Raw genomic sequence first — 13,390 nt, 5'->3', positions numbered from 1 at the left:
ACCCACAAAGCATGCAAAACAAAAAAAATAGGTATTGAGAATGACATATTGATAAGTTGTTTTTAAACTATTTAAAATCTCTTCTATACCCCTCACTTAAATAAATTTAAGAATAAAACAAGATGCAATAAAAAGAAAATTAGAACTTCTAAGGTCACTGTTCTAATTACAACAAGATGCACCCTTCAAAATAAAATTAAAAAAAAAAAGAAAAAAAAAAAGACTCACTTATTCACAAACCTAATCTTCGTTCAACTTGAATTGATCAGACCGATTCAGATTAATTCCTAAATTCCTTACATATTGAGTTTAATTGAATTAAATTGAATCATGCAGAATCCAATCATTTAACCTACATTCCATCAATTTCAATTAGTTAATTTTAAAATAATTCAAATCAAAATTGATAGAGACCAATCATACTTGATTCCTCAAGATAGAGGTTGCAAACACAACTCAAACAGGCCTACAATGAATTGGAGCCAAAAATCTGAAGTACATGCAAGTCATTAATTCAAGTATATTGCTAAATAGGGAAAATGTTAGGTATGCCACCGATATCAAGTATGCTAGCACCCATTGTGTCTATCTCTTTTTTCTCTTTTTTTGAAATGACCTCCATATCTTTCTTGAATGATACTCCATCATGTGTTCCTATTGGTGCTATTCGTTAACATACTTGATATCGATGGTATACCTATCCCTATCTCCTCTAAATATCCATAATGCTTTAGTCAAGTCGAGGTGTGATATTTGCCACTTTGCCTTTGACCTTTAGAAGTGGGACGCGAACGTCACCTACCTGTTTATCAAAAAATTAAATCGTCACCAACCTTTCCCTTGTCCATTTTTAATAAATAGAGTACGTGGCAGTTAAGCTTGCATACGCGTGTTCATATCCTGGACCTCGAAAGTGCGGATTTTATGACCTCCCAAAATCAAGGGATCTTCTCATGGGCCTCTCTCTCTTTGGTCCATGGGGATCCCGCGTTATTAAATAGAGAGAGAGAAAAAAAAAAAAGAAGAAAAAAAATGATTTGAAAGCGACATATCTCTACCACGTGTCCCAATTGGGATCGTTTGGGAAAGATTCTAGAACCTCAATGGTCATTGCGTCACTCGCCCCCTCCACCGCCATTTGTTTTGGCCCTATCTATGCATAGTGGGATTTTAGTCTTTTTTTTTTTTTTTTGTACTTTTGGAGCAGGAAAAATCTTATTGTTATTGACACCATTCATATTCTACTAAGATAAGGAAAAGTGATGTGGCTAATTTAATTGTCGGATATCTAAGTTAATGATTTCGATTAGTCACATTATGTTTAGTCTCAAATCAACTATTTGTCTTTTTTATGTAGTGGATTTCTTTTCACGTATGTTCAAACACTCCTTATAATTTTATTTATTATCATCTTTTGATGCAGGTAGTGATATAAATGGATGGTCAAAATTTGAATTCGAATTATCATTTATACTCATTTAGGGATATCTTTATATGGTTAGAAGGTATTCAGATCCAAAGTTGAATTATTTAAAAAATAATTATCCAATCTAATTAGATAATCAATTAATGATTTTGAGGGTTCTTGAAGTTTAGACAACTTCTAGATAATGAGAAAAAGAACTGAGATAATTGAGAAAGATGGATCAAGAGCAAATTGAATTCATTGAGGGGAGGAAAAGTCTGGATTATACAAGTTAGGGAGTAAATGGATGGTCAAAAACCCAAATTCGATCGGTATCCATATCCATTTAGGGGTTTCGTATCCAATCAGGAGAATATCCACATCTGATTTGAATTTGATCCGTATCAAATCCGTTTACATCTCTAAGAGTAGGTACACACCAACATGTGGGCCAATGGGAGGACGTGGGAGTATCTTTAGCACAGAGGTAGTACAGTCGTTTCGCGTTCTTTGTGTTTAGGCGTATACCTAAGCCAACTAGTAGCATTATTTTTTCAAAAAATTGTATGATCTGTTATGTAATATCGTAATTATAAATGAAATGAAACTTGACATGCGAGTAGAAAATAGACCATGGAATCTTCTCGTCTAAAAATTTCAATATTATTTGAGTTGTCATGTAATGAAAATGATACAATTATAAAAGTGATTCGGTTGAGGCCTGGAGCTCTAATACCATGTTAAGATATGGTAGTTGAAGTGAGAAGATAGAAGAGAAAGGAGAGATAGACACCGGCACTTTACCGAGGTTCAGTTGGAGAGTTAAGTCCAACTTACATCCTCCAATAATCTTGTAATTTTCACTATGAATTATCTCCAAAGTTACAATTACTGGGATCCTTATCCAATATACTGATAGCATATGCCAGACTTGCATGAAGATACTTATGAACCTTATCCTGGGCTAGCAATATTGGATTTTCCTTGATTACTGTCTTTTGACTTGCATTAGGATTATTAGCAATCTTATCCTGGACTAAGAATGTTGGGTCTTCCCTTGATCACCGCCCTTCGGTCTCAATCATTGATATTCTTAGGAAGAGTTTTATTTCAATTACTAGGATTGTTGATGGTAGGAGTGGGACATGGCAATTGCTTTCATTGACAACCCTTCTACCATCAACAATCCCATTTCAGGAATATCTATTTTGGACTAATCCTATTCAAGGAAATGTAAAACAAAATTTCTATAGTGTCTTTTTCAATGATAATTTGTTTGGCTACTAGGATTGTTGATGGTAGGACATGGCAACTGCCTTCATTGACAAACCTTCTACCATCAACGATCCCATGTTCAAGAATATTCTTTTTGGACTACTCTAATTCAAGGATATGTAAAATTAAATGTTGATGCTTTTTCAAAAGGATCGTTACTGGTTATGGTGCTAATCGTGGATATTTTTTTGGTGAGTACATTGCTTTGTAAGATACTTTTAATTGCACCCTCTTTTCTAAATGTGCAGCTATAAGAAGCCTCCCTTGATGTTAAAATATTGAAAAACTTTACGTTACTCGGGCAAGAAAAGGAGCTCTATAAAATCACTTAACAAATGAGAAGGATTGAAGATTTGAAGGAAAAAGCTACGCAACAAAATCAAAGGAATCCCGTTAGGCACACCTTGGGCCACTCACACAGAGGTGTTTAGTATTTTTCACTACTTTCAATGAAAGTTGAATGGTTCTCATTCAACCCCGGTATGACCTGGTCTATATGATTGTGGGGTCAGTATGGGCCCGCAGGATTAGTTAGGAAAATGCCTGAAAACTTGTTGTTAGCAAAAAAAAAAAAAAAACCAAAGGAAAAATGAGAAATGAAACGAAGGGGTTAGGGTTTTCAATTTGGAATTTTGATGTACTCATCAATTTTATTAGTGGCAAAATAGGGATTTCAAGTAGGGATGTAAATGGATAGACGAAATCCGAATTCGAATCTGCATCCATATCCGTTTAAGGGTATCTGTATCTGGTCAAAGGGTATCCATATTGAAATATGAATGATCCAAAAAATAATTATCCGATCCGATTAAATAATTAATTGATAATTTTGAAGGTTCTTGAAGTTTAGACAAGTTATAGAGTATGAGAAAAAAAAAAAAAAAAGAGAGCTAAGACATCGTATAAATATAGATTAAGAGCAAATTGTATTTATTGAAAAGGAGATGAAGGTCCAGATTATACAATCTGAATTTGTTTAGGGATATCCGTATTTGATTAGGAAATATTCAGATCCACTCACATCCGATCTGAATTTAATTGTATTCCATCTATTTACATCCCTAAGTTCAAAAAATATTAAAAGAGATCAGGCTAGATCAAGCTTAAATGATTAATAAAAGTTTGCTTTAGTGGAAGAAGTAGAAAAGAAGTTTGCATAAAGAGAATTTGAGCAAATATAAGAAAAGGTGTAGAGAAGTGATGATAATTTAGCCTATATGTTTCACATTTTCTATGTTTCATAATAGGGCCACCACGATCCCATGCATAATCGGCATCTACAATACTAAAGTTTTTATTGACAGCCACTACTCAAGGGCATCATGTGATTCGATACCCATTCTTGTGACATTTGTAGAGGACAATCACATTGACAAGCATGTGAGAATCATTGATAGCGGAGACTATTTTGGACGGGCTATTATAATTAAGACTAGATAATTAAATATAAGATTAATTTTTCTAAGACGCTCAAATAGATGCCAATTAATTAAATAAAGGTTTCATACTAAATTCATGGTAAAAATACTGATATTATGTATGAGATAGGGTCTGCGAGTATTAATTCCGACGAATGAGATGCCAGTGTTTGGAATCATAAATAAAGGATTTTGAAGGAGAAAGTGTAAGGTCTTTTCATTTTATAATAAGTTAGTTATGCCAAAGAATTCGCAAAAGGACAATATGGAGGTTTTTTTATTGAATTAGGATAATCAGGATCCTCTACTCGTATGAGGAGGTAATTTTCCATCCCAAATAGATAGTTACTAATGAAGAAGAATCTCACTTTATCTATATTCCAGATTAGGAATGTCAAATGGTACGATTTTGGTTATTCGGTCTGATTTTAGTTCGATTTACATTTTGATAAAGTGAAATCAAAATTAAACTGAAATCAGAATTGTTTCCTTCCGATTTCGGTTTTAGTGTTTTCTAATCAATTTTTGTTATTTGGTCACAACCAATTAATAGATGAGATATTAGAGAGGGAGTAGAGAGTTGAGAGAGGGAGATAGCAAGACAGTAGAACTGTATAAATTTACCTCTGTGTTGTGAGTTATGACGTGTTATTTTCTCAAAATCTGTCTTTGCAACTTTTATATATAGATATAATATTATAAATAAGCCTTGTCGGCTTAGAATACCATAGCTAACGAGAATCATATGTATAATAAACTTCTTAAAGAGTCAAGACATTTTTTTTTTTTGGTGCTAAGGACAATATATTTTCTAATATATGTAAAAGATTCCGCATATGATAATTAATCAGCTATGATCTTGGAAATCAGAAAATCAAGACTAAAACTCTAAAAGTCAAAACATTATACATTTGGTAGTCATTCACTTTTAGAAACGACATTTTGTGTCAAACATATAATTTTCAGTTTCTATGTCAAAATACCTTTAAAAAAAAAAATATTGTGTTTGGTGAACATGTTTTAAGAACGACTACCCTAGTTGTTCACTTTTTTTTTTTTTTTTTCTATATTTGGAATGAATCAAATGGCGGAAATTCCATCATTTTCGGTTTCTAGTGTTTTTTCTCCTTTTTTCGTTAAAAAAAAAAAAGCCAAACGCTTTATTCTGTTTTTTTGTTCCAATAGAACTGACGTTTTTCTGGATAACTACCAAACGCAACCTATAAGTTTCAAAACACTTTAACACTAGGTTTCGGTTAACCATCAGTTTTACGGTTATGAACTAAATCGAATCGGAATTATGCCTATAAAACCAAAATCGGTTCATATGCCTACGATGCGATTCGGTTCGATCATAACCAGTTGATTTCGATTCCAATAAACAGTTTTGATTATATATTGACACCCTTAACCTAGATAGAGTCATGGAGATTCTACTTCATTAGTACTATCTATTTGGGGTGAAAATTTATCTCCCCATATGGGTAGAGAATCCACTTTTTTTTATCTCTTACACATTATGTGGGATTCAAATATTTTTCAGCCGTTGAGATGTCCAGAATCACATCCGATGGCTGGAAGACCCGGGGCACATAATCGAACACACCTGTGAGTTTATTGTCAGAATTTAAAATTTGGAAATATTAATTGTAACCATATTAGTTACAATTAAATTTGTAACGTGAGGTCGTTTTGCCGCCTAGAGTCACTGGACCCGTTTATGTGAAATTTAGGTCCGGGAATAAATCAGAGATTATTCTCTTGTTTTTTGATTTTGTATCACGCGTATCCTTTTCAATTTCCCGAAAAGGACGGGAAAGGACGAAGGAGTATTCCTGCCGGGTCTAATGCCGACGCAGTTGTCCTCTTCAAAGACAAAATGGGTTGATTTGTTTGACCCGTATATTGCTTTGTGGCTTTGTGCTGTGACCTCAACATCACGTATCCTCACATCATTTTTTCCATTCGTCACGCTTGGAATTTAGATATGTTTACCCTAATATTTCTTTGTTTATACTATTATGGGAGATGGTTCTCGAAACAAACAACATAGAACAATTTTGTACATAAGAGGATAGTAATGTCATTTCATACGTGAAAGAGAGATATAGAGAGAGTGCTTATGTGCCCACCTCTGGCTTGGGCAAGGGTTCTCTAAACCTATAGAATAGGCTACATCAAGACATAGTTTATTTTTTATTAATTTTATTTTAAAAAGAAAAATAAAAATAAAATAATCATATGCATCTAGGGCATACAGTATCCTGTAGGCTCAAAAACACTTTACCCTAATTAATTTTTAAGTGAAAGAAAACTATTAAGGTTACGTGGTTTACACTAATGATTTTCTCATATGAAATGGCATATCTACCCCTATTGTGAGAGGGAAGAAAAAAATAAAAAGGTGCTATTGCATGGTATACAGCTGAAGAAAGAACTCACCCTTTTTGTGTTTGGAACTGACATCATGCATCTTGACAGAGATTTTTTTCCTGTTATTTTATGTGAGAAAAAAATAGATAGAAAAAATATGCTAGTGTACCCTCCTCTGGCAGCTTAGACACCATTAATTTTGTTTTTTTTGTAGTTGAAGAGTGAGGTTGACAAAATGACTGAGGGTAGCATGTTTATTGGAGTAAGAAGAGGCCTTTCAATTGATAAAAGGATGGGCCCACCTGTAGAAGGGGATAATTTCAATCGTGCACAGGTGTTGACATATTTTCCTGTTATGGGTAACGTAGAACTAAACTGTATTATCCTTAAAGACTACCCCATTAAGAGTTGTAATCCATGTTGATTCCCACAAAGAGGGAGCTAGGGGGAGAGAGAAAGAACAACATTGAATTGTATATTTAAAACTTCAATAGAGTGACTTTTAATCCTTGTTTACCTACCTAGCACCGTCCCACATAAGGGATAGTATTATAATATTAATTACTAATGCGTGTATCCATAATAGTTGTTTCTCAAATGATTGAACTAGTCTTAGAAGGTTCATTTTATGCAATACTTTTATCACTTTTATCTGTAATTAAGATTTGATTAAACGAATTATAACAATATTAGATCTTAAGCAACGTGCAAGGTGCACTTTCAATTTGAGAAAGACTTTTTTTTTTCTTTAATGAAATTATACTAAGAGAGTTTTTTTATTTTTCATCCATGGTGAAGAGAAATTTAAATAATCGAAGCTCGTAAATATTTGGATTGAGTTTTTCTTTATCAATAGTAAAATGAGAATTTCATAATCCATGGGTTTTAATGGTTTGATGGAATTCTTGAAATGGTATCAAAGGCATTTCCGACATGATACAATAAGGGGGCCAGCATAGGTAATAATAACACCAATGGCTAGATTATTTTAAAAAAAAATCCTAATTCTTGATTCACTGGTGAAGGAAAACTCAATCCATGGAGTTACCTTTCACCAATGGTGACCTAGAATCCCTAGTTAATGATTTTGTGTGTTTTGAGATAAATATCATGAGTAACTGATCGGGTATTATTGATTTAGTACAATAAAGAATCGAGTAATAACAACCCCAAATGAGTGTAGGTTCTATTACTCTCTCTCTCTGCCAGGGTTGGAATATATGCAATGGAGGGTCATTAGGGAAATTTTTGTCGAAGAAAAAAAAAATTAGGGAAATCTACATATGACCTAGCTTGATGGGTTTGGACCTTTTGTGCTGATGCAACACAGCACTAATGGCTTCATTATGAATATGTTGTTGTTGGGTTGACCAGAGAGAGGCAAAGCCAGGCATAGTACGTGTACTTGTGGTTCAATGATCGAGCATTTGTTGGTAGGAGATAGAGATAGGTGTTGGGCTATGCCGAACACTTGTTAGAAGGAGATGAAGATAGGTTTGGCTGTGATGGTTACTTAGTGCTTACTGCTTGGTGCTTCAGTGCTTCAGTGCTTCAGTGCTTCAGTGCTTCAGTGCAGAGCTCATTTTGGAGTACTACAGAGAAAGATGCCCTTTTTTTTTTATAACAAAAAATGTAAGAAACCATATGATTAGCTAAACGCGTGACGACAAACACCAAATGAATATATGTGTGCCTTGGGTTAGAACCAGTGGTACTTAACCTACCAAAATTGATTTACTTATCATCACCACCTCTCTCTCTCTCTCTCTCTCTCTCTCTCTCTCTCTCTCTCTCTCACTCAGTTGCAGCGGACATGAAGCTTTCCTGATCATAGGTTAGTTAGATTTCCTCTTTTCACTTTTTATATATGGCATGCATGGTTTGGAATGGTGAACATTATAATCAAATTCAATGAAATATCTTGATCATAGCATTATGAGATTTAGGTCATTTTCAACACATATTGGGACCCTTTTAGAATACATATCCATGTGTTGGGGTGCATGTCCAAATGTTCTGAGCCATCAAATATATATTGAACACCCAATTGCATTGTAGAGGATCTGGGTCCATCACTATGCACTTTTTTAGTAGTCCATTTATATATACCTTCTCAATTAATGGTTACGAATTTTCAAAACTTTATTTTTCAATTGACAAATTCCATGTATGTTGAACAAGACTTGATGTATAAACAAAGAGATCTTCAACCAAAAAAATGAACAAGAGATCTTGGAATCTAATGGCGTACAAAGTTAGGTCACATCTAGCATAACAGATATCTTGGGCCATATGAAAAGCCCCTTCTCATTGAGCCATCCTTTCTTGGATGGTCATCCAACCAGGCAACTCTTGCTTTTTATTTTGAATATATATATTCTCTTTCCTTTGCCAAAAAACTAATATATAATATTCTATCTTGAAAAGGTTTGGATTCAATTATTTTTTATGAAATCTTTGTTTTTTTCTTTTTTAATAAATTGTTGCTAAAATATAAAGACAACCTATCATTTCTAATTTTCTATGATGAGATAAATCTCGGTAGCAAATAATTTAGGGTTAGTTGTTATTTTTCACATGATCAAGAGCACATAGACATTGCTTATCGATTCAAAACCCGTTTTCATTGATGAATACATTTTCCCTAAATGTTTACATACAAGCCAACAAACCTAGATAGTAGAAAAAGAAAACCCCAAAATATTGGCCCTTGGATAATATCTTCTAAATATTAAAAAGTAGTCTTTTGTATAAACTTAGATGAATTCCTGTATATAATTTTTTTAGCAAAAGTCTATTTGAATAAAATTTTGCCATGGGAAAGAGAGCGATATGAAAGATACGTTAACACTTTTTTGGATCTCTACTTCACCTATATGTTCCATAGCAAAGTGGTTATATATATATATATATATATATATATATATCAAATACATCATATAGGTTCAAGTGTAAGAGAGTCTCTTAACAAACACCATTTTTCGTTGTTAGATGGGATTTTGGAAATAGTGAAAAACATTTTTGACCTTTGCCTAATTGGTGATAGAATAATTATAACCCTCTATCTACTGGTGAAAAGTGCACACACAACGAAGAATCATTTTACCTGTTAGAGTGTACAAAATTAGATGAATTATAATCTCTATGCAATAGAATCTACAACCCAAACGTTTATTTTAAAAAATTATTGAAGGCCCCATAGAATATAGTTTTGTTAAAAAGACAACAAGCATGAAACACATGTAGATAACCAACCATTCAGAAAAAGATTTGATTCTCTAAATCCAATCCAATTGAAATGTAGGCTCTCAAAAACTTGTAGAAAACATGGTAACACCTATAGGCACGAAGAACATGGAACACATGTTATCAAAAGTACGGTGCCAAGTTTTAAATAAACTTGTAGAAGTGTCATTTACACCCTCTCCTTCCTTAAACTGTTTATTTTGGAAATTAAGGACTTAGAGACATTGATGAAAGAGTTATTTTTGAAAAAAAAAATGAAAAACATGAGTAAGCTATCTAATCACGAGGACATTGTGCCGAGAAGCATGGACAAACGAAATTACCACCCCACACCCTATAAAATCAAAAATTCAATTAATGTCAATACCCTTACACATACTCTCATTGGCAGTCTTGCCGTTATGATATTTAGACATCTCAATTATTGTATAGGTTTTGGATTTGGAAACGATTATAGGCCTCATTGGTATCATTTTCTTTTTTATTTTTGTTCACAAAAATGGTTTTGGTTGCATTTGATATAATTTTTGGAGCATGTTTTTATTTTAAAAAAAAAAATTTTTTGATAAAACACAAAAATAAAAAAGAGTTCAATAGTCAATTATGTGTTTTGACCAAATTTGATTCTTAATTATTTTTGTATTAAACTTTCGTGAGCACGTGCTTAAAGTACCAAAAAAATGAAAGATAAAATAGTCATTTGTTTCGTAATTAGAAATCCAAAACCATTGCCCCTCTTCTTTAATTCAAAGTGGAGAAAATGAATTATAAGAAAGATAGATGAAAGAAACATCTATTTACCTATTACTTCAAAAAACCATTTTGCACATAGAGATACCAAACTATTTCTCACAAAAAAACAGTTTTGTCAAATAATTATCAAACTACTTTTATGTTTTGATAAAAAATAGTTTTTCATTAATAATTTTTTGTTAAATAAATAAAAAAGAAAAGAACAAAATTTTAAAGAGGGCCTTAGACATGATATAATAATAAAAGAGGCTCCCATTTAACTGGGACTTGGGAGTTGGGATTGGGCTGCTGGATTAAGTGTATAGCTTCAAGTATAAACTATCAAAAGGCCTCATCAATCCACAAAGCATTGAAACGGCCCCATTTCAGGTAAGACTCGAGGCATCAAACGCCTTGAATGGTCAACAAAACAATAAAGAAAAAGAAAAACGTGTGGGTTTCCTTTTTTGGGAGAGTTTTTCGTTTCCATCCTTTCCCTCTTCAGAACGGCGTAGCAGTTAGTTATCACTTATCAGTGTAGACTCGTAGACTTCTAAGTACTACTGAACCATTTGGTCAATTAAGATGGCTTGCATCGATCCCGAGAAAGAGAAAGAAAAAGAAACAAAGAAAATAGGAATCCTTTTTGTGGAATCTTGTTTTTCGGCCAATCAGGTGATTAGGATAAGATATCACGTGCAACCTCAGAACTGCACTCCCCTTGTAGAATCTTCTCCTGGGAAGAAAAGTGTGTATTCATATTTCATTTTTCCAGGTTAAGGGTATTATAGTAAAAATATGATATAAATATGGAAAGGATAAAGAATGGTACTATATTGGCGAAGTGTGGGCCAATGAGAGGGTATGCAGGAACATCTTTAGTGCATAGTAGAAAAAGGTAGCATGGTCTTTCTGTGCCCTAATAGGTAGGGGTGTCAAATGGTGCGGGTTTTGATTATTTGGTTCGGTTTTGGTTAGGTTTACATTTTGATATGGTAAAATTAAAACTGCACCGAATAGGAATAAGGTGACATCATAATCGTTTTCATTTGGTTTCGATTTTAGCGATTTTTCATTGGTTTTTGTTATTCAGTTCACAACCGGTTTACATGGAGTTAATAGTGTCGTTTTATAAAATGGCTTGCATCCTACAACTAACGTGAATCCTACATATATTAAATTTCTTAAAGAATTAAGACAATATACATTATTTTGCTAAAGACAATATATTTTCTATGTAAAAGACTACACATATTATAACTGATTAACTATGATCCTAGAAATTAGAAAATCAACAAGTGTCATTGTGTGAAAGTGAAGCTCCCTTCTCGGTTAGTACTTTGATCTTTTTTTTTTTCTCCATTTTTTCATAGAGATCCATCGAAATTCAAAACACTTTTAGTCTTTAATACTAGGTGCTGGTTAACCATCGATTTTTTGGTTCAGTTCAATTCCAAACCGGAATTATGGCGTATAAGACCAAAACCATATCAATTTACTACGGTGCGGTTCGATTTGGTTATAACCGGTTGATTTCAGTTCCGATAAACGGTTTCGATTATACATTGATACCCTTACTAATAGGTATAGACATTTCCTACACTAGCAGGGTAGCATTATTTATCCCATATGAAAAAGAATCTTGTCGGTCTAGCGCAAGGATTTAGTTATCGCTATAGACATCAGTCTCAATTGATACTGATATGATATTGGTTTGAGATCGGCTATATCGGTATGAATTGATCAATATTATCCCTAATTTTTATTAATTTTTTTTTTTTTATAATTTTACCCCTGATATTAATACAATACCTTATCATAGATCGACCAAGTATCGAGATCGATCTCAATCAATATCAATACGATACAACCAACACTGAGATACACTCCCCAATTACCTCCTAACCGTCCAATGTGCGTTGGAATGATTGACACATTTGAGAGGATCTTATTAAGTTCTTTACATTTGTACGATATATTTGAATGTAAAAAAACTCAAGTGTCCTACACACATGAAGTATTTTCACATCCAACTATGTTTAGATATAACAATCGCACGCCCAACATGAAACACTTCCTCTACAAAATATCTTATCCTGTTGCAATATAAATATCTTATCTTAGTCATTAACTTTGGACCTCCCACTGGTAAAGCGAATCTGTGTTTCAATTCCCCCTAGAATAGTGACAAGTACCCCCTGCCATTCACCCTACCAAGCTCAATAATGCCACGTGCCCATCCCACTTAATTTTCGCCAGTTGCCACACCATTGGAGTAGCTATAAAATCCATTAATGCTCTTGTTCCCATCCCTAATTCTTAATTATTTTTTTCGGTGACTGTGATCTACATGATTGCCCATGTGGGAATTGGGATGTGATCCCTCAGGTGTACTGTTATAAAAATTGAAATCAGATTGGTCGAATCGGTTTATTGCAAATTGATACGGTTTACTAAATGAATCAATAAACTGTGGATTTGATCTTGTTTTTTAAATATAAACGATTAAATCATTGATTTTAAACCGATTTAAATTGATATTCTATTGAACCGATTATATATAGTAAATTGATTAAAAAGTGGACTAGTCAATGGATTATGTATACACTTTCTAATGTTTTTGTAGTGGATTTATATATTGTAAATTTATTTATTCTATTTTTTATTTTTAAGTGACGTTTTGAGCTTAATATGTCTTGGTTCAAACGCAAGAAAGATAGATTCATTCCCAATTGGTTCCAAATTGATAAATCCAATCGACAATCAAATCAAAATTGAAAATGATAAACCATTTAATTGTAACTATTTAGTCAACATATATATTTTAAAAATTCTTTTTAATATGAGAAACATTTAATAAATGACTCGATTTTAGTTTATGCTTTTCTTAACTTGAATTGAATCAAAATCAAGAAGGAAGGCAATATATATATATATATAT

Source organism: Macadamia integrifolia, chromosome 4 (assembly GCF_013358625.1).
Source record: "Macadamia integrifolia cultivar HAES 741 chromosome 4, SCU_Mint_v3, whole genome shotgun sequence".
Taxonomy (NCBI): Eukaryota; Viridiplantae; Streptophyta; class Magnoliopsida; order Proteales; family Proteaceae; genus Macadamia; species Macadamia integrifolia.
Note: the sequence above shows the minus strand (reverse complement) of the source record.